This window comes from Aquarana catesbeiana, linkage group LG01 (genome assembly GCF_042186555.1).
Source record: "Aquarana catesbeiana isolate 2022-GZ linkage group LG01, ASM4218655v1, whole genome shotgun sequence".
NCBI lineage: Eukaryota > Metazoa > Chordata > Amphibia > Anura > Ranidae > Aquarana > Aquarana catesbeiana.
Window position 1 is genome coordinate 710,825,148 of NC_133324.1, and position 23,716 is coordinate 710,848,863.

The window sequence follows — 23,716 nt, forward strand, 5'->3', positions numbered from 1 at the left end:
TCCCGCCTGCCCACTATATATACCTTCTCATTGTATCTACTCGTCCCAAGCCCACAATTTCCGTATTCCACTCTAAATCATTTTTATGCCTTTCTGACCAACCTCTTAAAGGATTGCTAGTGGTCCGGTGACCGCAATCCTACCACACATTAACCTATTTAGAGGCAACACACCATCATCAACAGAACTCTACTCACAGATAACACACCGAGCCCAAACAAACAAAAGTCAATTTAGCTTACGACTAAATGATCCTACACACAGTCTCAATTATAGATATAACACCTGGAGATCCCAGAACTTTTACTACAGCAATAGAAAGATTACTGATTCAAAAACAAGAAGCCAGACAAACACAATAGAACACACCATTACATTAGGTTACATTATTAAACACACAAAACCCTAAAAAGACCCCAGTTAACACGCTGTACTCATTATATTAATTCAAGATATAGATACCAGTGTTTGACTGTTCATTACTTGTTTATCATTACTTACTGTTAAACCGTACTTCAGTACCTAAGTTGCAAAGTTATTCAGAGCAGATAATACAATAAGGGTGATTACTGTATGTAGCACTCTATACTACTGCATTATAATAATCCTTGTATGTTATCATTCTGTATCACTATTGTGTACTATGACTTTTATTTACAATAAATAACAATTTGGAAAAAAAAAATAATAAAATGTCCAGCTTGATCTAGAATACGTTAGCACAGTTGGAAAGGGAGTGTAGATTTAATCACCATGAGCACATCACTTTTTTGGAGTCTGCATTAGCCGTAAAATGTGTGGCAAATGGCTGTCAGTACATGTGGGCAGAGAGGAAGCTTTAAATTGTGTCTCTTGCACACAAAGGACATTGCATTTGGTTTCAATAGCCAGTTTCCAAAAGGAAGACCACTGTACCGGGTGGTTGAGGCCTTTGGCGTTGATGGTAAGAAATTTAAACGTCATCTTCATTTGTGGGATACTGTCAAGTATTAATTAGAGCCAAAAAAGAACAGTCAGGTCACCAAAAACAGAGTTTGTGACCATAAAAGTAAAACTAACAACACAGTTAACCAAGTGGCCAAGGGGATGATACCCCACAACTAAGTGATGAGCACTTTCTTGGTTGTAATGTGACATATAGCAATCTGTGATATGAAGGCTGTTGTGAGGCGGATACCTCAATCAGCGGTTATGTGAAAAACGAGTGCGCTGAGGTAGTTATTTGTCAGGAGGGGACTTGTTAGGTTTGTAACTTTCAAGAGACAGGTCTGGAGCTTCTGGGATTTTACCCTAAGAGTGAAGACAAAGCAGGCAAGGGTGGTCACAGAATATGTTGCACCATTGTAGGTGATCAGTAGTTTTTCAGGGTTGATCCACTGACACATTATATTGTAGTTTAGTCCCAGTATTGAGCTCCCTGCGTATTGCGATAGATCAGAAAATATTTTGAGGTGCGCATATGGATCAGGTAGGGACTTCACATTTCTGGTTTTCTGCATAATTTTTTTCTTTGACGTGATAAAGGTGTATGTGCAGGATCACATCTCTTGGAATAGTTTCGGGCAGAAATGTTGGCCTTGGTAAGCAGTGGATATGATCAATCACAAACTCAATATTTTTTAGATCAGGTAGCAGTGATTTGATCAGGCCTTTAACGTAGCCAGCCAACTCATTGTTTTGCACTATTTCTGCAATACCTCTGATATTGATGTTGTTACGGCATGACCTGTCTTCCAGGCCTGTCAGTTTCTGTTTGAACCATGCATGTTCCTCTAAGTTTTCCTCATATGCATTAACCAAATCGCTTACAATCACAGAAAAATCCCCCATTCGGTTTTCAATGTGGCAAACTCTGTTGGTGACTAAGGACATGTCGGAGTGGAATCTATGCATGATAGAAAGCATGTCATTCTTTAAATAATTACTCATTTCCTTGAGTATGGTGTCAAATATAGGCTGATCATTTGTAGGAAAGGTGGCAAAAGGATAAGAGCAATATTAACACAGTCAGCAGTAGGGATGAGCCGAACACCCCCCTCTTTGGTTCGCACCAGAACTTGCGAACAGGCAAAACATTTGTTCAAACACCTTTAAAGTCTATGGGACACGAACATGAATAATCAAAAGTGCTAATTTTAAAGGCTTATATGCAAGTTATTGCATAAAAAGTGTTTGGGGACCTGGGTCCTGCCCCAGGGGACGTGGATCAATGCAAAAAAAAGTTTTAAAAAGGGACGTTTTTTCGGGAGCAGTGATTTTAATGATGCTTAAAGTGAAACAATAAAAATGTAATATTCCTTTAAATTTCGTACCTGGGGGGTGTCTATAGTATGCCTGTAAAGGGGTGCATGTTTCCCGTGTTTAGAACAGTCTGACAGCAAAATGACATTTCAAAGGAAAAAAAGTAATTTAAAACTACTCGCGGCTATTAATGAATTGCCGGTCCGATAATACACATAAAAGTTCATTGATAAAAACGGCATGTAAATTCCCCACAGGGGAACCCCGAACCAAAATTAAAAAAAAAAAATTACCCCCTCAAAATCTATACCAGACCCTTCAGGTATAAAGGAATTGTCAAAAACTGTCTCTTGTCATTTTTAACATTTTTGACACTTTTTTGTAAAATGGGTCCCTTACCATTTCACACAGGGGGGGCTGGGATCTGGGGGTCCCCTTGATAAAGGGGGCTTTCAGATTCCGATAAGCCCCCCGCCCACAGACCCCCACAACCACCGGGCAATGGTTGTGGGGATGAGGCCCTTGTCCCCATCAACATGGGGACAAGGTGTTTTGGGGGGCTACCCCAAAGCACCCTCCCAATGTTGAGGGTATGTGGCCTGGTACGGTTCAGGAGGGGGAGCGCTCTCCTGTCCCCCCTCTTTTCCTGTGGTCTGTCAGGTTGCGTGCTCGGATAAGGGTCTGGTATGGATTTTTGGGTGGACCCCACGCCATTTTTTTTTTTAAGTTTTGGCATGGGGTTCCGCTTAAAATCCATACCAGACCTGAAGGGTCTGGTATAGATTTTGAGGGGGACCCCATGCCATTTTTTTTTTTTAATTTTGGCAGGGGTTCCCCTTAATATCCATACCAGACCTGGGCCTGGTATGGAATTTAGGGGGACCCCCACATCATTTTTTTTTATAATTTTGGTTCAGGGTTCCCCTGTGGGGAATTCCCATGCCGTTTTTATCGATTAACTTTTATGTGTATTGTCGGACCGGCAATTCATTAATAGCCGCGAGTAGTTTTAAATTACTTTTTTCCTTTGAAATGTCATTTTGCTGTCAGACTGTTCTAAACACGGGAAACATGTGCCCCTTTACAGGCATACTATAGACAACCCCCAGGTACGAAATTTAAAGGAATATTACACTTTTATTGTTTCACTTTAAGCGTTATTAAATCACTGCTCCCGAAAAAATGGCTGTTTTTAAAACTTTTTTTTGCATTGATCCATGTCCCCTGGGGCAGGACCCAGGTCCCCAAACACTTTTTATGACAATACCATGCAAATTAGCCTTTAAAATTAGCACTTTTGATTTCTCCCATAGACTTTTAAAGGGTGTTCCGTGGCTTTCGAATTTGCCGCGAACACCCCAAATTGTTCGCTGTTTGGCGAACTGGCGAACAGCCGATGTTCGAGTTGAACATGAGTTTGACTCGAACTCGAAACTCATCCCTAGTCAACAGTCACCTCTTAAGTGGTTGTAGAAGCTGCATCCATTCTCATTCTGGCTTTGGCTGGGCGGCCTGCCAGCAATGTGCCTGGAGGAGATGAGGGAAAGTGAGGGGCAGCACTAGATAGTTCCATGGCTCCATCTCCCTTGTCTCCAGCAGCTGAATAGAGTGAGACTGGGAGCCATGTGGGAAGAGAGACATGTGCTGAAACCCTGGCGGCTTCTTGGCCGGGTCCCAAGGCTGGCTGGACTAGAAAGGCCATAATTTTCTTTGGGTGTCTCTCCTCCTTTTGTTTAGGAGACATACTACCAATGCTGTGCGAGGTGTTGAGAGCTACTAGGGCTAATTTCGGCTGAATGTGAGGTCTGGAGCACTGTGAAAATTCACTAAGCCAAGGTTGGGGTGGAGAGCTTAGCTCTGAGTGTCCATGCTGCTCGAGTGCCAGCCACGCCCCTCATTTTTTAACATATACCAAGCCATATTTCTTCTTACTTTACAAGTCTTTGTTTTTTTGAAAATTTGTATGCTTGTTTTCAGATTTGGAGCTGGTAAACTGCAGATAAGCAGTTAAGCTAAAAGTGCTGATGTGCTGCTCTTTTGGGGTAGAGACTCAGATTAACTGTGAACTTTTATGGAGAATGGATGAACCATTAGATTATCCGACGTAAATTACAGACAGTCATGTTCCAGTTTTTTACCTAATGGTGTTAGTGTGTTGTGCACACTATATTTAATTTTTGGATAAAACTTTACCATTTCATACAGCAGCCTGCTTTGGTCATCGCTATTTGTAAGTATAGTGTTACTGCCTTTAAATAATGGCAATTATATTGTATTTATATACCTTATTTTCCAGAATTCTCATCTTCTGCCTGTGTAATAGAAGCAGTACCGCTATGAAATGGGCAACCCCACAACACATTAGCAGCTTCTCCTACGACAACAAACTCAATCAAAAGCCCAAAAGCTTTCCAAATAACAAAGCCTGGGGTGTACCAACATAATTAATGTCTAACCCGCTGGCAACAAAAGTGAGTACACCCCCAAGTGAATATGTCCAAATTGGGCCCAATTAGCCATTTTCCCTCCTCTGTGTCTTGTGACTCATTAGTGTTACAAGGTCTCAGGTGTGAATGGGGAGCTGGTGTGTTAAATTTGGTGTTATCGCTCTCACTCAATCACACTGGTCACTGGAAGTTCAACATGGCACCTCATGGCAAAAATCTCTCTGAGGATCTGAAAAAAATAATTGTTGCTCTACATAAAGATGGTCAAGGCTATAAGAAGATTGCCAAGACCCTGAAACTGATCTGCAACACATTGGCCAAGACCATACAGTGGTTTAACAGGACAGGTTCCACTCAGAACAAGCCTCGCCATGGTTGACCAAAGAAGTTGAGTGCATCTGCTCAGCGTCATATCCAGAGGTTGTCTTTGGGAAATAGACGTATGAGTGCTGCCAGCATTGCTGCAGAGGTTGAAAGGGTGGGAGGTCAGCCTGTCAGTGCTCAGACCATACACCTCACGTTGCATCAAATTGGTTCACATGGCTGTCATCCCAGAATCAAGCCTCTTCTAAAGATGATGCACAAGAAAGCCCGCAAACATTTTGCTGAAGACAAGCACACTAAGGACATGGATTACTGGAACCATGTCCTGTGGTCTGATGAGACCAAGATAAACTGATTCAGATGGTGTCAAGCATGTGTGGCGGTAACCAAGTGAGGAGTACAAAGACAAGTGTGTCTTGCCTACAGTCAAGCATGGTGGTGGGAGTGTCATGGTCTGGGGCTGCGTGAGTGCTGCCGGCACTGGGGAGCTACAGTTCATTGAGGGAATCATGAATGCCAACACTGTGACATACTGAAGCAGAGCATGATCCAATCCCTTTGGAGACTGGACCGCAGGGAAGTATTCCAACATGATAACGACCCCAAACACACCTCCAAGATGACCACTGCCTTGCTAAAGAAGCTGAGGGTGAAAGTAATAGACTGGCCAAGCATATGGCCAAGCATATCTCCAGACCTAAACCCTACTGAGCATATGTGGGGCATCCTCAAATGGAAGGTGGAGGAGTGCAAGGTCTCTGACATCCACCAGCTCCGTGATGTCGTCATGGGGGAGTGGAAAAGGACTCCAGTGGCAATCTGTGAAGCTCTGGCGAACTCCATGCCCAAGAGGGTAAAGGCAGTGCTGGAAAATAATGGTGGCCATACGAAATATTGACACTTTGGGCCCAATTTGAAAATTTTTATTTATTGGTGTACTCAATTTTGTTGCCAGAGGTTTAGACATTAATGGCTCTGTGTTGAGTTATTTTGAGGTGACATCAAATGTACACTGTTATACAAGCTGTACACTCACTACTTTACATTGTATCAAAGTATCATTTCTTCAGTGTTGTCACATGAAAAGATATAATAAAATATTTAGAAAAATATGAGGGGTGTACTCACTTTTGTGAGATACTGTGTATATATATTATATATATATATATTATGACATGAATTAAAAAAATATATAAATATGGGAAGACAGGAAAAAGTAAACACCTGGCAGAGGGAGTTCTCAACTGTTGTTAATAAAACAATTGAGATCCCACTCCACATTTAAATCGTGTGGACTATAGGATCTCAACACTGAGGTTTATCATGCAATCTCTTGGTTTTTAGGGATTTGGTCATGAATCTATTAAGTATCATAGTACGAGGGATATAGAGATGGGCATTAAATCTTTTTGTTAGAGGAAAAATGTGGTCATTTGTCCTGCTGACAAAAGGAGGGGGGGATTTTTCTTGCTTAACCACTGGACTTCCAGAAGATTTTTTCCCCTTAATGACATGGCAATTTTCTGCTATTTAGCACTGTGATACTTCAACTGGTAATTGCGCAGTCATGCTCTGTACCCAAACAATATTTATGGACCTTGCATAGTGCACTAGTGCGCAGTCATTCATTAATGTGCCCTTAATAAAATGAAACATAAAGTCCATTCAATCCATTCTTCTAATTAATATTTAAGATGATACAACAACAAGTGCTTGTGTCCACTCTTGTGCTCCCTCTTTGGTGTATGCGCTCACCTTAGAGCATGTGACCTCGCAGCTAAGCTTGGTCAAAACGTGCTTTTTTTTTTATTCTTTATTTTATCAAAATTTATTATACACAAAAGTAAAACATTTTCCCTACTCAATAGTGAATACATTAACAAATTTTGTTTCCAAACCTTTATCTACCCTTACCCCCCCCCCCCCTCCACCCATTCTCAGACCCTTCTTTCTCCTCTTCTCTAGGTAATCTTAATCTCACTGTATTTCTTTGTTAATTTAAACTTTTCACACTTTTCTCATCTCTTAATGAATCCCTCTCTAGCATCCTTGTGGCTCTGTCTTAGGAATTCCATGCTATATATCTCTTCTATTTCATCAAACCACTCTCTGATTTTTGGACTCTCTACTTCCTTCCATCTCCTCGGTATCAAGCTTTTTGCAGCGTTCATCATATGTACAATCATTGAGTTTCTATATTCTTTTGTCGGGATATCTACTCCATGAAATAGACATGTCCATGGTTCCTCAGGTATAACTATATCAGTAATTTTCTTGATATGACTCAGTATTTCCTTCCAGTAGGTTCTAATTTTAGGGTGCCCCCACCATATATGGGCCATGGTTCCCATTTGTTTACAGCCCCGCCAACACTCCATTGTTTGTCCTATTTGATATTTCCCTAGTATTTCTGGAGTTCAATAGCATCGGGTTACGCACTTATAATTCATTTCCACCATTCCATTATTTACTGATGATCCATGTACTAGTTTCAGAATTTTTCCTACTTCTTTCCTCGTTTCCCCAATTCCCTCTCCCAATTTTTTATAAATATTGGAATTTCCAGATCTTCCCCTTCTATCAAGGTTTTATACATCCTAGATATATTCCCACTTGTTTTTTCAGTGGTACATAATTGCTCTATCAATGTAAGTGCTTCTCCTTCTCTTATTGGGTGAGGAAGTGCTGCTATGAAGTGTTTGAGCTGAAAATACCTCCATTCATTGATCTCCAATATATCTTTTTTTTATTTTTAATTCTTGTAAAGTACAAATTTTTCCCCCTTGTGTTATATCACTTAGTTGTGCGTTTTCTTTTTTAATCCAGTTCCCCCCTATCAAACTTTTCCCCGGTGCAAATATTTTTTTTCCTTTAGTGCCATCAATGGTGAATTATATTTCCATTTATTTTTCTTGTGTAGTGCATCCCAAATTTTTAATACCATCCATGTCAATGTGTGTGTATTTTCTCCCAATGTCCTATTATGTGGTGGTATCCATATATTCCTTCCTAATTGTGTATTAGCCATTATAATTTTTCCATCCCCTCGTTTTGAGGGCATTGGACTTTCTAAGATGGCGGCCTCGCTTCACTGATGTTACACGTCGGTGATGCTTGTGCCGTCCGTCAGCCCAGATGCATGTGCGTTGGCATTTTGCCCACGATCCGACGGTGACGTCAGACGCCACCGAGTCAAAGGGGGCTATTTAAACTGTGTTTATTCGCCTCTACTGTCTTCCTGAGATCCCTGTATTGGGAGGACTCAATATTCCCTGGATCTGGTGAAGTTACTGATGTGTCTGTCTGGTAAGCAGTTCTCTTTCACACACCTGAGTGTTTTAGCGCCCACATATTTCCCATAAGTGCTCTAGATTTATTATTTAGTTTTTGTATATATTCCTTATTACCATCTATAGATCCCTTCTGCTTTGGCTTTCCTTAAAATTGTTTTGAGGCTTGTCAGGCATTAAGATGACTATCCTTTATCATCCCCTTGATCTGGACTTAATTCCTATTGATTCAACCTTAAGGTAATTATCCGCTTCTAACATAGCTGTATTCTCAGCTTTGATTTTGTTTAAAACCCATTGTTATTGGTCACTATCTATTTTGCTCCTATGCAGTTTATCTATTTTATTGATCTATTTATCTCCCATATATATTTCATTACAGAAATATTACACTTTGAGCTCCTCTCTGCAAGCAATTAAGGTGTGCTGGTTGATTGAATTAGGACGTTACACACATCAATTGATTTTATTGCTGCATTTACTTCATGTGGATATTGAAGCTTCTCTGGTAAGGTCCGGTTCCTCTCTGTACCCAAATGTTTCTATGCCCTTTTTGTTTTGATATATTGATCCTCTTAAAAATGTACGCATAGTCTTTTCTCAATTCTATGCTTATTTTTGCATGATTCAGTCATGCCTATGCATATATATTTTTATCTTGAGATTTCTATTCAATTTTTTTTTTTATTTATAGTATAAAAAGAGTCACACCATCAATCTCCTGAAGAAACTCTGTTGAGTGAAAATGTCGAGAGTTCCATGTATACTTTGTTACAGATGTAAAAATTGTGCTTTTTTTCTCATGTTCCATTTTTTTATTATTACTAAAAAAAATCAAAAATCTAATTATATTACTACTTGATGAAATCATTTCTCTCCAATTAACACCGTTAAAATCCTGAGGTTTGTCTCCTCTACGCCCAGCCTTTATTTATGCTTTGACATGTCTCATATCTGGGATGTGGTGTTCTTTCCTTTAATTTTTCCATCTTGCCCTGTTTTATTAGCCATTATGTGTTCTATATTAACCCACCTTTTCTCATTGTTTGATTTAGCCCATTCCACAACGCATGTTAACAAAACCTCCTCATAACATTTTTGAAAGTCAGGTACATTTAATCCCCCTTGGCTTTTTACATTCTCCAGAATTGCCAGAGAAATTCTAGGTTTCTTATTGTGCCATAATATTTAGTGATTAAAATTCTTAAAGTTCTAAAACATGCTGAGGGTATATATATGGGGAGCATCTGAAACTTGTACATGATATTCGAAAGTATTATCATCTTTAGGGCGTTAATCCAGCCCATCCATGATAGGGGGCATGCTGCTATCCTTTTTATGTCTATTTTTATCTCCTCTATTATTGGGATATAGTTTGCTTGATATATTTCCTCTGGCGATGCCGTCCTCCTCCAAGTGAATGGAAACTCTTGTTGTAAACTCTGTTCCTCTTTCAATTTCATATTTATATTTAATATTTCGGATTTACTGGGGTTGATCTTAAAATTAGATAGATCTTCGTATTCCTTTAGTACTTTCATAAAATTGGGCATTGTAATTCCGGTGTTTGATATATAGAATAACATATCATCTGCAAATGCAGCTAATTTATGCTCCTCTTCTCCAACTTTGAAGCCCCCTATGTCTGCATCCCCCTGCACTGTCGCCAGAAAAGGTTCCAGCGCCAGCACAAACAGGAGCGGAGACAGGGGACATTCCTGTCTCATCCCGTTATTTATTCTCAAAGGCGGGTGACAATGTTCCATTTACTTTCACCATGGCTGTAGGACCTTTATATAATGCTTGTATCCATTGCATCATCATTGGGCCTATTCCCATGCTCTCTAGGGTGCTCCTCATGAATTCCCTGTTTACCCTGTTGAATGCCTTTTCGGCATCTATCGACAGGAGTTGACTGGGGACTCTCCCTTCTTTTATTTTTTGAAGTAACAGTAGTGTTCTTAAGTGTTGCCCCTCCCCTCTCTCCCTAGTACAAAGCCCACTTGATTGGGATGGACCAGCTGCATCATTAAATCTTTCATCCTTGTTGCTAATATTTTCACAAACAATTTTGTGTCTGTGTTTAACAATAATATAGGTCTATAGTTTGAACACTTAGTACTATCTTTGCCTTCTTTTGCTATAATGGTAATTGATGCCAATAGGGCCTCTTTACTCATCTCGTACCTCCTTCCCAATCCATTCATATATGTGCACAGTTTTGGGGTCAGAATTTCTTTAAAACTTTTTAAGTATAATGTTGTATACCCATCTGGCACTGGACTTTATCCTGGTGCTGATTCTTTTAACGCCGATTAATCTCCTCTACCGTTATTGATATTTCTAAGGATATTGCTCTTTCCTCTGTTATCCGGGGATCCTAGCTTTTTTTAGATATTCTTTTATGCTTTCCTTTTTCCCCTCATCCCGTTGTCCTTTCTGGTTTAGTTGTTCATAAAAGTCTCAGAAAACCATCGCTATGTCCTTTGTATTATAGATCATTTCCCCACTTTGTATTTTCTATTTTTTATTCCCCCATTGGTATCTTTCCTTTGAGATTTTATTGAAGGTTTTCCTTATTTCCTGATCTAATAGTTATTTTTATTCATCTCTTTTTATTACTAGTTCTTTTGACAGTTTCTGATCTTGCTCTCTCCCTTTTTTGTGTCTTTGCTCCAATAGGTATATTTCTTCTATCAATTTTGCCCTCTTTTTTATTCTTTCCTTCTTTCTCCTAGTTCCCATTGAGATCAGAATTCCCCTTATGTAGGCTTTATGAGCCTCCCACAGGGTATCATCCGCAATCCCACTGGTTCCATTTACGCTAAAATATTGCTCCAATTCTTTTTTTATTATCTCCTCCCCTTGTTTATCTAGAGGATCTTCATTTAGCCTCCATGAATACACTTGTATCTGAGTTTCTGGTATCTTTATTTTCATGGTCATTGGCGCATGGTCAGATAGTATAGTTATTTCTATATTGGTGGATACTGCCAAGTCTAGCATTCTATGTTCTATCAGCCAATAATCGATCCTAGTGTATGTCCCGTGTACAGGGGAGTAGAACGTATAATCTTGTGTCCTAGGATGTTGTATATCTACTAACTGGTAATGTTGTAATTTCTGTTTTATCGCCTTCAATTGGACATTTCTTGTCCCCTGTACACGTGACATACTATCTTGTTTTGGATCCATACAAAAATTCAGGTCCCCCGCCATGAACAATTTCCATTTTTTACATTCCGATCATTTTTCCAGGGCTCCCCCCAAATATACGGTTGGACCTTTATTAGGGCAATAAATATTAGCCAATATGCATTCCATTCCCAACAGCTTCCCCCTTAAGAAGAGAAATCTTCCCTCTGGGTCCGTTAATCTGTTCTCCAAGGAGAACTGAACTCCCCTACCTATTCCAATTGCAACCCCTTTTGCCTTATTTGTCATTGAGTCGTCATAGTACCAAGTTTGGAGCTGATGGGAATACAACCTCATATTAGTTTCATGGGACAGGTGTGTCTCCTGTAGGAAGACCACCCGGGCCCCATGATGCTCGATCTCTTTCAAGATTTTATGCCTTTTTGTTGGTGTATTCAGCCCTTGTACATTGTAGGTCAGAGAATTAACTGTAGTCATGGTATAGTTATTTGCAGCTTGTTTTCATAGAGATGGGTTATTTGCATCCTATTTTCATACAGATGTAATCTATTTCTGAGTTTACGATTATTCTTTATGGGGTCTATTTTAGTCTCACAGATCTACCTTCTTTCTGAGCTACTAGGGACACCAGGAACCCCCAGCTATATTTAATATTAGCCGTTCTCATTTGAACCAATAATGGCCTAAGAAGTCTTCTTCTTTCCAGTGTTTCTACTGATAGATCTGTAAAGATTTGAAGTTCTGTATTTTAGTGGTGGTCTATCTCTCCTTCTCTTCCATATCTCTGCCTTATCTTCATAGAGCTGAAATTGTACTATGATATCCCGGGGTATTTCTGCGTTTAGATATGGAGGTTTCCTAATCCTATGCACTCAATCTATTTTGGGTTCTTGCTCTTCTCCTCTGTCCAGTAGAGGGTTAAATATTTCCTTCATAGTTTTTTTCAGCTCTTCACCGCTCTTATCCTTAGATTCTGGCATCTGCTTTGGTTTTCTTGATTTTCTATTCTGTATAGTATTTCCCTATGACTGGTTTGCAGAGTTTTAACTTGTGTTTTTAGTTCTTGTATTTCTGAGGCTTGCTTTTCGTTCTTGTCCTCCATTTCCTCTACCCTTTTTTGCAGATGACCCAAGTCAGCTTGCATTGTTGTGATTTCTGTCTTGAAAGAATTTTCTAATCTGTTTTCTAATCCTTCAAATGTCTCTGTTATTTCTGATTTGGTTGGCAATTGGGCATAAGTACTTTGCTCTCCTGCACCTGCTTCGTTGTCCATCCTGGCGTCTGCTTTAGTTTTTTCCTGTATTTCTCCTTTCTGTTTTGCAGACTCTTTTTTCTTTTCTTTAGTCATTTGCTGTTTTTCAGGGACAGGGCTTTTTGGGTGTCCCTCTTTTGTTAAATATTTTTGGATCGTACTAGTATTCAAACTTTCTCTTGGGGTTTTAGGCTTGGTTCCTTTTGTAGTTCTGCTTCTCATTCTATTGTTTTATATAGATAAGAAAGAAGACTGATGCAGGGTTTTCACAGTCACCAGGGTTTGCCAATGCACCTGCAAAGTTTTCCCATTCATCAAGGTTACAGTCAATTCACCGTCCATCAACAGATTTCAGGGGGTATACTGGGGCAGACACACAGATGTGCATGTAAAATTTTTCACGGTCAGTAAAGTTTGCACAGGCAAATGCAAGATTTTCACATTTAACAGGGTTTCACATTCAATCACCTGTGCATAAGCAGTTTCCATGCAAAATATATTTAAGGGTGTTTATTTGCTGCTTGCAGTCTGTTTGCTCACCTCTCCCTTATAGGTATTTCCTATCTGGGGGTCACACTGTAACAGATGACAAGGTGTACGTGTACGTTTTTTACCATTAGCAGGGTTTGCGAAAGCAAGTTCAGGGTGCAGGATTTTCACTTTCAACAGAATTTCATCATCAATTTCCAGCTCATCAGCAAATTGCAAGCATGGCTTATATAAAAAATAATTCTTGCTTTTAACAGTCCATTTGCCTGTTCCCCTCTAGGTGCTTCCATTAGGGGATCACACTGGAACAGGCAGAGGGATACATGTACCGGCTTTTCACATTTAACCAGGTTTACAAAGTGCAAGTACATAGATTTCACCTTCAACAGAGTTTCACAGTCTGCTTGCCATGACATATTGTAGACAGATTTCTTGCAAAGCCCATGCAAAAATAAAACCACCTGCTCACAGTCCGTTCATCAGTTTGCTTACCTCTCTTATTTAGGGGGTCGCACTAGAGCAGGTGAAGAAATGCACAAATTAAGTTTTCACAGCCAGCAGGGTACTGCAGTTGAAGATGCAGTTTTTTCACATTCAACAAGATTTCAACAGGGTTTCCTAGTCCATTACCATAGCATGATTATATTACATGTATAGCATATATAAAGGTAATGCGTACTGCACACAATCCATTAATCCATTTGCTCCCTTATATGTATTTCCTATTAGGGGATCATACAGGTGCAGGCAGGGGAATACACATGTCAGGCTTCTCAGTCATTTAGGTTTTTCAAATGCAAATGCAAAATTTCACTCTTCAACAAGGTTTCATATTCAGTTAGCAGTGCATAGGCTAATTGCAACAAAGCTCATAACTGTCTGCTCACCTCTCCCCCTGTATGTTCCTTCCAAATCTTAAGGGGGGGTGCAAGAGTGGGTCCTCCAGGTGTGTCGCTCTGTGTTCTCTCCTGTGCTCAGGGCTGCCATCCCTCCTCCTCTTCCAACATCAAGCCGGCTGCCTATTCGAGCATTCGCTGTCCTGGTGGTGTTATGGGGGTACAGTGGACTTTCACCTCTGCTACATGTCTCGGCCTCTCACGCCACTGACTGTAGCTCGTCCGCCCGGAGCCTCCCTCATCTGCTCAGTCCGGCCCCACGATCGCGTTCCTCCCCCACCTCAGCAGCAACAGCACACACCCATCCTGAAAAACTGAAAAAAAGTGTTCTGGATTTTATAGAGTGGTGCACTGTAGCACCTACAAAACGTGAGTACTTTATTAAAGGGAAGAGTTAAAGCGGAAGTAAACTCATCCATAAAACAGCTTCATTTCCGGCACGTGCCGGAAATGTAACACTCCCGTTGGTTGTGCTCTCAACCAAACTGTCAAACCATCCAATGACTGGTGTCATAACTGATCACGTGTGCAGCATCATAGCAGTTGTAGATTAAACAGAGGCAAAGATGGCAGCTTCCTTGGCTGAAAACGATAGGAGGGTTTACTTACACTTTAATTAATATGTGAAACAGTATCACACTATTCAGTTTCCTCTGTTATATTTTATATGGATGAACGCACAAGCAACCAGGCAAGGATCTGAGTGCAGACATTGAACCCAGAGGTGGTTAAAAAGCATGTTTTGACCAAGCTTAGCTGTAAGGTCACACGCTCTAAGGTGAGCGCATACACCAAAGGGGAAGCACAAGAGCGGACATGAGCACTTGTTGTATCATCTTTAATAAGAATTAGAAGAATGGACTGAACTGGAATGGGCTTTATGTTTAATTTTATTAAGGGCACATCAATACATGAAAATGTATTTTGCACAAGAGCACTTTAATGCACTATATCAATTTGTGTATTATGTAAGCACTTTAATATTGTTTACATATTTAATGTGGATGCACTTTACATATATTTATGTACAGTTTTTTCACATGTTGTCTTGAGATATAATCGCATAGGATTGCAATACTTTTACAGGCTGTTGATGAACTTTATTAGAGGTAAAATTTACACTAGTGCATGTGGTGGTTGCATGACAGTACTTGGATAGTGCAGCATTTTATTATATTATCTACTAGGTCTGCACAAGCATATGGGACATGATCAGTGCTAGCAGCTGTCCATAATATTAACTTGGATATTTATATGGTAGCTCACAAGAACTCGTTTACTATTTAGACTCAGTGGCAGGTTCCAAAAAGAGATTTATTTTCACATAAGGCCAGCTCTGTACCGTCATGTGGAAGGCAATGTTTTGGCTTCGTTGGACAGGGTGGTCAGCAGCAAGGTTCACATTACTGCTGACTCATGGTCCAGCAGGCATGGTGAGGGATGGTGCATTCCTTCAAGGTGCAGCTGGGAAGGATGCAGGACAGGGTTCAGTGCTGGAGCTTGTTTCACTACCACGCCTCCAAAAAGCTGGTGGTGATTCTGCCACATCTGTCTGCTCCACCTCCCCCCCTCTTCTTCTTCCTCTATGACCTCTTCTGCTGAATTGTCCTCTGAACCAGCAGTGCTCCCTAAGTGTTTAAGGGGCTACGCAAGCAGTCAGGCTAAAAGTTGCCATGCGGTGCTTCATTTGGTCTGTCTAGGGGAGAGAAGCCACACCGGGGCAGAGATTCTGTCAGCTCTGTAAGGGCAGGCTCAGAGGTGGTTGACGCCACGGCAGCTTGGAACATTTAACATATGTTCCATGCTTGGCACATGTCCTGAATGTGGTGGTGCAGCATTTATTGAACAGTGGATGCTGATAAAAGATGCATGCACTCCCCTGACACCATTTGAGAAGGCCACAAGGATGGTGAGCCACAACAATGCATGCATTAGTGACACTATCCCTCTAGTCTTCCTGCTGGAGCACACACTTCATGGAATAGCAGACAGGGCACTTGAGGCAGAACAGCGGGAGGAAGAGGAGGACTTCCTTTCCTCTCAAGGCCCCCTTTATGCAGATACCATTCCTGCGGGGCCACCAAACACACAGGAAGAAGAGGAGGAGGATTGTGTCAGCTTTGTGGATGTAGAGGATAACATACAGCAGTCTTCAAGGGATGGTTTTCAGTCCCCAGAAACCCCAGGAGTTGTACGTGGCTGGGAGGAGGTAGTTCCTGACAATGCCATCCTTAGTGACCCAGAGGACTCAGAATCTCATGCCTTCTCAAACTTACGCTGCATGGGCTCACTGATTTTGCTAAGCCTGCAAAAGGACTCGAGGATTTGTGGTATCAAGGAGAGGGATCATTAATTGTTGGCTCATCCTGCTTTCGCAGAGGGAGTAGAGGATGAAACATCTTCAGGACACCTTAAAGAAAAATTTGTGTAACACCTTTCTAGACACTGGGAGGATATCATTTCCTGGACAACTTGTTTCTGAGGCTTTGTTCGGTCAGAAGAAGAGCGATGGAGAAGGCAGCTGGCTGACCAATGCCTTTAAACAATTTTTTAGTCCACAGCACTCAGGACTATCAGCACCGTCTGCATCATATGGTGCAGGATTATCTAGGGGCAAAAGCAGACTTGGAGACCTTTTCAACTGAGCATCCACTGGGTTACTGGGTTTTGAGGATGGACCACTGGCCAGAAATTGTTCAATATGCAATCAAGCTACTGGTCTGTCCTGCTCTGCTTTCTGAATGGACATTCAGTGCTGCTGGAGGTTTTGTGATGGATAAAAGAGTGTGTCTGTCCACAGATGCCGTTGACAGGCTGAAATTTATCTGAATGAATCAGTCCTGGATCAACAGCAGCTATCAAGCCCCTGATGCTAATGTAACTGACTGTATTTGCTAGGGATCTGGGATCCCTTGAAGACTGCATATGCTGCCTATCCTATTCCTGAATCTTGATTATGCTAGCTTCCAACAATATTTTTAGTTTAGGGCACCACCAACACCCAAGGCCCATTTTATTCCGCACCTGTTTGACAGGTGCATGTAATTTAATTTTTTTTTCTAATTTTCAACAGCAGGGCCCATTCCTGCAACAAGCAAGAGTAACTGTGAGAGTTTACAGAGTTTAGGCACCACCAACACCTAAGGCCCATTTTTTCTGCAGGAAATAAGTAAAAGCTGACGCCATGCTTGAGAGAAAGTAAATAGAATTCAGCTGCCAGCACTCAAAAAATCAAGATACAAACTCCACAAATAATAATATATACAGATAGTGCAGTGCTAAAGCAAAAAATAAAATGAAAGAATATTGTATAAATCTAAAAATCACAGAATTTGGAAAGATTTTGAGCTTTTGATCAAGATCGCTGTCGTAGGAGGAGGTGCTAATGTGGTGAGGGGTTGCCCATTTCATAGATAGTGGTACTGCTTCCAGTATGTGGAGAGAGGAGGTGTTGTTTAACCACCCCAAACTGTCAGGTTCCATTCAAAGTAAAAAAAAAATATGGTGTGGGGTCCCCCTAAAATCCATATCAGACCCTTATCTGAGCATGCAGTCTAGAAGGCCAGGAAAGGGGGAACGAGCGAGTGCCCCCTCCCTGAACCATACCAGGCCACATGCCCTCAACATGGCGGGTGCTTTGGGGCAACATGTTGATGGGGACAAAGGCCTCTTCCCCACAATTCTGGGCTGGGGTTGTGGGGGTCTGGGGGTGGGGACTTATCGGAATCTGGAAGCCCCCTTTAACAAGTGAAACCCCATGTGAATGAGTATAGGGTACAATGTATCTCTACCCATTCCCCAGAAAAGTATAAAAAGTGAATAAAGGTACAACAAGAGTTTTTGACAAGTCCTTTATTAAAAAATAAAAACAATATCCCCTGATGTGGAGCCATCATCAATCATGATGCACAACGCCCCCGCAGGATCCCCAAAAAAATAGATCTGCCCTCGATGAAGGCTACTGCTGTCTGCCTGCTCCACCGTGTGACAGTTCTTAAATAGGTAAGAGGCAGAGCCACACAGCGACATCACCTGGTGACACCACCCCCTTGTGACATCACCAACCGGTGCATGCTGGGTCGGTGATGTCACAAGGGGGCAGTGCCATGAGGTGACGTTTCAGGGTGGCCCAGCCCCTTACCTATTTAAGAACTGTCACACAGTGGAGCAGGCAGTCACAAGCGGAACTTTTTTTTTCAGGTCCAGCGGTGGCGGCAGGCATCATGATTGACGATGGATCTACATTGGGGGACTTTTTTTATTTTTAATAAAGGAATGGGCAAAAACTCTTGTGTCTGTATTCACTTTTTACACTTTTTTGGTAAATGGGTAGAGGGTACTATGTACCCCATACTCATTCACATGGGGGCTGGGATCTGGGGGCCTCCTTGTTAAAGGGGGCTTCCAGATTCTGATAAGTTCCCCACCCGCAGACCCCCACAACCACATCCCATGATTTTGGGGAAGAGCCCCTTGTCCCCATCAACATGGGGACAAGGTGCTTTAGGGTGGGGGGGGCTTTTGGCATGGGGTTCCCCTTAGAATCCATACCAGACCCTGGGGCCTGGTATGGATTGGGGGGGACCCTCACATTGTTTGTTTTTTTCTTTTGTTTACATATCAGCTGTCAGCACTCAGCCGCTTTCCAGGCTGCTGTTTAACAATCAACTATTCTTCACACAGAATTCAAATTGGTCGATTATTTTTTGACCGATCCAAATTTGAAATGTTACGGAAATTTGGAATTAATTCGAAAATGAATAATCAAAATTAAATTTTATAAAAACTAAGCAAAATTATTTTGTCTGTTCTGCACATGTCTAATTAGTGGTGGAGAGCTACTGTTTGAGCAGAAAACGAGTGACAAATCACTTTAAGATTTTAAAGTCACATGTCTTCAGGTGTTTCTATTGAAGTCTATGGGGCCAAAAACACTTGTAATTCTTAAAAAGAAGCTTGTGTACTTTTTTTTTTTTTTTTTTTTTAAAACAATAGATTTTTATTGGTATATTTGCAAAATATACAAAATTCAGAATGCAAGTAGATTATACATTTCTCATATGTACAACTTGTTCGACATTCAGGAACTTACTACTTTAAAAGCGTAAAACAGCTTAACTGGTAAGGGTACTAAGAAATATTCTCATTGGATCATTGTGCAATTCTCAAGTCTGTCACCCCTTGTGGGTACATACTGTAAACAGACTTTCTGCATAGATTTTCAAAGTTAGCCCTGAGAGGACCTTACTGAGGGTCCACTCAAACATATTATCATGTAAGTTCCTTGTAAGCTTGTTGTTAACCAATAGTACTAATAAACGTAGATTGACTAATATACATTTGTTAGACTTTCTCAGTTTCTCAATATGAGGTAAGCCGTGTTTTATTGCTATGGTGTGTGCTAACCATAATACCATTTCCTATTTGACCATACTCAACATAGTATTGTACCACTAGACATTAGGTGGTTATGTTTCAGTAGTGGAGAGGTTGGAATAACTGTCATCCATGTGAGGAGGCATATTTAGAGGAACTCCAAGCTTCCCAATGTTTGTGGAAACTCGGGGTTCTCCTTTCTGTATATGCTAGCATTTTTTCCATAGTGAATTGAGCGTTCACTCTAGAAACGACTTCTGCAAGCTTGGGAGGTGATGTAGAACACCATTCTTTGGCTATTGCTATACGTGCGGCAAATAAAACATGTGTTACAAATCTTCTCATCAAGGGAGGATAGTTTTCGATACCTAGGCTTAGAAGAGCAAGAGCAGGGCTAATGTCACAATCAGAGCTGGTGATATTTCTAAGTAGTTTCTGTATTTTTTGCCAGAAAGGTTTTATAATTGCACAGTTCCAGAATATATGGAGGATATTGCCAATAGCTTGACAGTTTCTCCAACAAAGAGGTGTGATACTAGGGTTCATTTTGTTTAGTCTATACGGAGTTATGTACCATCTATGTAAGAGTTTTTGTGCATTGTCCCAGTGATCTACACATGCTGAAGATTTATGATTGTATTTTATCGCTTCATGTCATTGGGACATAGAAAATTCTTTTTGTAACTCAAATTCCCATTTTACCATACTGGGGGTTTTGGATTGCAAGTAGAGGGGGGTGGGGAATTTGTAAAAGAGCGATAATCCCTTCCTAGTATTGGAGGTTTTGCTTAAAAGGAAGTCCCACAGAATCTGTGGTATAGTTATCTGTCATGTTGTGTTTTTGCCTTTGTAGTGCTGTATTTGATATGTTCTATATTTATCTATCGCATTTTGATGTGGTGGAGCAGGTGTGGTGAAGTTGTATCCCGAGGATTTCCATGTTTGGACTGAGAAGTTTGGGATTAGGTGTTCGTAGGATGCTAGTGATATATTTCGTTTTTTAATTGGGGTGTCTGTAAGGTGATTATGCACTAAGGAGGACCAGGCATCTATTGTTGCTTGTATAGTTAAGTAAGGTGGGGTTTCTGGTCTGTAATGTATACATGCTGCTGTAGCCAACACTGGGAGGTCATGGCCTGGTGTTACTGTGCGTTCAATATCTGACCAGCGGTTATCTGTTTGGCAGGAGAACCAGTATTTCATTTGATCCAGTATTGCAGCCTTATAGTATGTCTGTGCATTAGGTAGTCCTACCCCCCCTAGATGTTTAGGTTTATATAGGTGGGCCAGTGCTATTCTGGGTTTTTTACCCCTCCATATGTACGTTTTCAGGCACTTCTCCAGTTGTGTAAAAAATTTCTGGGGGATTGGTATGGGTAATGATCTAAAATAGTATAGTAGTTTTGGTAATATTTGCATTTGGTATGCAGCTATCCTCCCCAACCAGGAAAGGTGTAGTTTGTTAATTTGAAGTAATTCCTCTTCTATTTTGATTAGTAATGGAGGGAAGTTTTGTGAATATATTTTGGAGGAAGTGGAAGTCAGCTGCACACCAAGATAAGTGATGGAAGGGGGGTCCCAATTGCAGGGAAAAATACTTTTTAATCTTGTTTTGGTATTATTTGGTATATGAAGAGAAAGTGCATAGCTTTTGGTTGTATTAACTTTGTAAAAGGAGATTTTCCCAAATGTATGTAACAGTGTTTTGACAATGGGTAAAGAAGTTGCTGGATTTAATAGAGAAAGGATTATATCGTCAGCAAACAGACCTATTTTATGGCTGACAGAACCGACTTTAATGCCTTCTAATTTGTCGTTTGCTCTGATAGACTCTGCTAGCGGTTCTATGACCAGAGAAAAGATAATTGGAGACAATGGGCACCCTTGTCGGGTACCGTTGGTTAGTGCAAAGGGATCAGATAGCAAGCTAGAGGTGAAGACTCTTGCAGATGGGTCTGAGTACAGAGACATAATTGCTGAATGTATTAGTCCTGATAGGCCAAACTTGAGTAAGGTCCTGGACAGGTATCCCCAATGGATCCTGTCGAAGGCCTTTTCTGCGTCTAGTGCTAAAAAGATGCTGGGCTGCTTGCTTAGTTCTGATATACGCAGGAGGTCTAGCATCCTCCTTGTCCCACCTGGTGCCTGTCTGCCCTTCACAAAGCCTACCTGGTCGAGCCCTATAAGGGAGGGGGTTATTTCCATAAGTCTGTTTGCTAAGAATTTTGCGTATATCTTTAAATCGGAATTTAGTAGGGAAATAGGCCTGAAGTTTTGTGGGTCCGAAATGTCTTTACCAGGTTTAGGGATAGTGATAATGATAGCTTGGAGCATTTCTTTCGGGAAGGCACCATTGGAGGCTGCTATATTAAAAATTTTTACCAGTTCAGGGGCTAGGATGGCAGAGAAAGCCTTGTAATATTCAGCGGAGAATCCGTCTGCTCCTGGTGATTTGTGCATGGGTAGAGATTGAATAACAGATTCAACCTCTGTGAGTGTGATGGCCGCATTTATTTTATGTAGGGAAGTTTTGTCTATCGAGGGAAGATGAACAGTCTGTAAGAATTGTTCAATCTCTGTGTCCGAGGGTTGGTAAGTGTTTGGGTCAGTCTTGAGATTGTATAAGGATTCATAATAGTCCTTAAAGGCGTTGGCGATATCTTTGGGATTTTGGTATATTATTTTGGTACTGTGGTGTCTGATATTTTTGAGATTAGACCTTGCTTGTTTCTTTTTAAGCTGGGAGGCTAGGATTTTACCTGCTCTGTTATTTTGGGAGTAGTAGGAGACTTTAAGTTTTTTAAAAAAGTATCATAGTCCGCTCTAATTTCCTGTCTTACTTCTCGGCAACCATTGAGATTTTTGAGTATCTCACTTGAGGAGGTAGCAGGATTCTTGTGTTGTGCTTCTAAATCTGCTATCTTCTCAAGTAGTTTTGTCATGCGCTGCTGTTTCTTTTTCTTTTCCCTAGAGGCTACCTGTATAAGGGCGCCTCTAGCGAATGCTTTGTGTGCACACCAGATGGTCATAGGCGAGCAATCCCCATTATTATTGAAATGAAAGAATTCTGTAAGTTTTGTTGCAATTTCGTCCCTAAGTTTGGGGTGTGATAAAAGAAATGTATTGTTACGCCACAGTGGTTTGTGGGAGTGTTTGTTGGCATCCACAATCTCAATAGTCACTGGAGCATGGTCAGACCATGTGATATTGTGGATGTCAGCTTTCAGTACATTTTGCAGAGTATACAGGTCAGTGAGGAAAAAATCTATTCTAGAATAGCTCTTATGTACAGCTGAATAAAATGTGTAGTCTCTCTCGGTGGTTCTAAGGCAGCGCCAAGGGTCATAAAGCCTCTCTTCGTGGCACAGCGAGTCTAGAGAGGGCTGCCTCTTAGAGGCCATCGAGGACACATCTAATTCTGTGTTCATAATCAAGTTAAAATCACCACATATTATTAAGTTGCCTTTTTGCACCTTTTTTGCCTTACCTACCACTTTGCGAACAAACCTGAGAGTTCTAACATTAGGTGCATACAAGTTAACTATAGTATACGTGACATGGTCCAGTTCTGCGACTACAATCAGAAATCGACCTTGGGGATCAACATGTTCCTGTAAGAGAGAGAAGGTTAGTGTGTCCTTGAAAGCAATCATTACTCCATTCTTCTTTGTCGTGTTCTTGGCCATATATACGTGTGGAAACTTGGGATGTGTACATTTCGGGGAGTTATCACTGGTGAAATGAGTTTCTTGTACACATAGAATGTCACATTTCTCTTCCAATGCAGACTTCCAGAGGGCTCTTCTCTTGTAGGGGCTATTCAAACCTCTCACATTGTATGACATCAGTTTAAGATTCATTCTTGTGGGAAGTTGCGCAGCAGTGCCATCTAGTGGTAATTCCAGGGATTGGAGTGGAGATGTTGGGCATGGTCAAAATGCATGGGATTTGAGAAAGCAATGTCCTCATAGCCTTGTAAGTGAACAGTTTAACTGAACAAACTTGAACTTTTGACAAATAATGAGATGTAGGCCGCAGGTATTGCGGGTAGTAGGTCACGGGAATCACTAACGTAGGGGGTTCAGCAAGGTAAACCCTTAAACAGCCGAACATTGGGTGGTTGATCATAAAGAGCAACTTCCTAGAAAGCTGCAAATCACCATAACTAGCCAGATGACAGTTGTGAGAGGAGAGTACTCACTGAAAGAAATAGGATCTAGTAGTATAGCTTTAGGCAGGTTGCTG